Below are 3,020 nucleotides of genomic sequence, written 5' to 3'. Positions count from 1 at the left end.
TTTCTTAGCACACATTTGTTGTGGTGGTCTGTCTACTGACTTTACAGCTAGAGTTATTTCTGATTCTGGCTTTTGATATTCTTTAGAGGTTACCTTTATGTGATCCTCCTGCAAATATTATGATAATTATTTCTCTGACTGAGTTACCATGCAGGACCACAGTGGTTAATTGTTGAACATTCACAGCAATAACTGTGAAAGGAGGCTGAAGTCAGCCACTGGCTCTCCCTGGGCTCAGCTAAACTGCTTTTCCTCGTGCAGGTGAGCCAGTGAGATAGAGGAGATGAGCAGTGATGCCAGTGACACTGCGAGCTATGGGAAGAGGAAGGGTTGAGGTTCCTGTGCCCTGCTGCAGGCTCTATCTTCTGCCTTCTCCTGTCCAATCCATATATTTCAGAGAGGCAGAGGCTGTGTATTAGGACATTGTAATGTTGAGAGCAGCGGGCCTATATCAGGTTGTATAGGCTGCTGCTACTCGATTGTCTTCAATGGAGGTCTCAACATTTCAATGTTCTAAGCTTTGTCTCGCAAAGGATTTATTCTGAATTCCAGTCCCTGGGTCGCCGTCCTATAGGGCTCACAAGACACTGACTCGCCGCATCATCCCTTCAGATCATTTATAGATAAAAAGCGCCAACACATTGATGCCTTGTTGCTTCAATTGCTCAGCATTCAAACTCTGCCTCAGCTTGTCTTGTATTGCAGTTGCTCTGAGAGCATGGTTTCTATAAATCTAAGAGTCTGGTTGACTGGTTTATGAAGTGTGGACAGAATTATGTACAAGGACTTTCACATACCTTTGCAAACCAGATTGTTTTGATTCCCAAGTTTCATGGTCTGTAAATGGAAAGATGGGGGTTATGAAGAAGTGGACTGGGTTGTTAGGGTTTGTTCTCTGAGACTGTGGGTGCACTCTATATTCACAGAGACTTTCTCCAGCAAGGGATCATGGCTCTTGAACCAAAAAAAGATTAATTCATTAACCATAGTTGCTTCACAAAGGCCTCCAGAGAACAAGAGTTTATTTTGTTTTGTAAGTTCAGGACGGTTATTTGTAAAATGTGATGAAGTGTGATAGTCGTCTGACGCAAAACTATTTCTTTTCTTCCTTTCAAGGTATTCTGGGATGACCAGGCAGTGCAGCGTGGCTGTCCCCCTTGGAGAACAAAATATAATATAACTGTCATGTAAGGATTCCTATAACTCTTAAGTTTCCTTTTCCCCTGTTTCTCTTTTCTCTATTCCCTTTCTTGATCTCTGTTTTGTTTTTGTCTCTTCAGCTTCAACATTTGACACTATTCTTGTTGTTATCAAACTTCTGATAATAATGTTTCCTCCTGGAAATGTTGGGAGTGTAGTGCAGGTCCAGTTCCTTTTCAGGTCAGTTTTGCCCAGTAGTTCCTTAACTATTGGCACATTTGTTTTCTCCTCTTCACCACGTGATACTCTCCTCCCTCTGACTGTTCTTTCGGCGTCTTTTCTCTCTTGATCTGACTTCCATCTCTTTACGTCCTCCTAAACTATCCTTTTCTGTCTTATCTACTACAAGCAAAAGACACAGTATATGTGTGTGGACACACATGCACACAAGGCTTGCTTTAGGGTGGTGCAACCGGTGGAGCTGCACCTGGTGCTGACCTTGGGGGCACTGTGTTTAGAAATAACTTATGGGTTCACAAGCATCTGCTTCACAGTTATGTTATGTGTTATGTTAAGTGGTATTTGTAAGCGCACTGACACCATGGGTTTCCTGGCGGTTTCTTGTGCTGGAACATGTGATGAGAGTAGAAGATAGCCTTTTTTCTCTTTTTCAGGTGTTGCAGTACCTTAGTCCTATCGAAGGAGTGTGATGAGTTCTGGGCCACCAACTAAGTCCTTATCATCCGCACAATTTGAAATACTAAATTCCACTGAGCTAACTGGACACAGCTTCAGTCTACAGTGGCATTTAAAGAAGTGATTACAACAAGGTGATTTCCTTCGTTCAATAAAATGTCCCTTCCTAGATCACTGGAAAAAGGAATAGATTAACAGTCTAGGTGGGCAGGGGAGTAAATAACATCTGATAATTCATTAAAAGTATTACAAATATCTCATTGTGATGCCAGCCTTTGCCACAGAAATTGACAATTGATAGTGTTGGCTGCTTCTGAGAATCTGTGTCACAATATATGTGCAACTTGTGTTTCTTTCTTAAATATTAATTACGTTTTCGCTCACATTCATGAGCTCCAGTAACCTGAAGCTCCCGATCTACACAGTGTCCCAGAGCTGTTTCACCACTATCAGAAATGATACTCAACTGATTTCCTAGCTTGTTTTTGTATAAAGTATAAAGTCACAAATGGTTTTTCTTTGAGTTCATTTACAATTTTTTACTCCATTTTTACAGGTGATTGAAGCATGAACAGAAAAAAGAAGGTTTACATTTAGTGAAACACATCTAAAAGGATTATTTCAAGGAAAGTTAAAAGATTCTGGAGCTCTAGAGAAGAAACACATTCTATGTGCCAGGAATGGTGAGGATGTTGGAGTGGAAAAAACTGGTGAATGTGAAAGTTGTCAAATCCCTAAAGTAAAATGACTATAAATGTTTACCAAGTATCAGTAACTGAGATTGAGGAGAACATTGGCCACAAATGATCCCCACGCAGTGCACTTGAAAAAACTCAGTGCTGTAAATTCTGTTTGATGGTTTACGAGAAATGCTTTGGAGACCAAACCCTCCCCAACAGATCAGTATCCGTAGACGTGTTGTGATGTGACAGAACCGTCAAAAATACTAATATCCTTGGTTTATAAGTGCAAGCTTTTGTCTCCGTCTCTTGGAGACAAGGGGAAGGAAAAGATTATTTATAAGAAAGTCATTGTAAATACTCTTTCTCAGATGTTGTTACAGCAAAGATGCTGGATTATCATTTCCAATATAGGAAGATTTTCCCCCACCAACTCTGTCTCTTGGGTTGATTCAAGTGTTTCAAAGTGTTCTGTATCTCCAAAGTGGATCATGTACCTGTCTT

This window comes from Lissotriton vulgaris, chromosome 1_1, assembly GCF_964263255.1.
Source record: "Lissotriton vulgaris chromosome 1_1, aLisVul1.2, whole genome shotgun sequence".
Lineage (NCBI taxonomy): Eukaryota > Metazoa > Chordata > Amphibia > Caudata > Salamandridae > Lissotriton > Lissotriton vulgaris.
Note: the sequence above shows the minus strand (reverse complement) of the source record.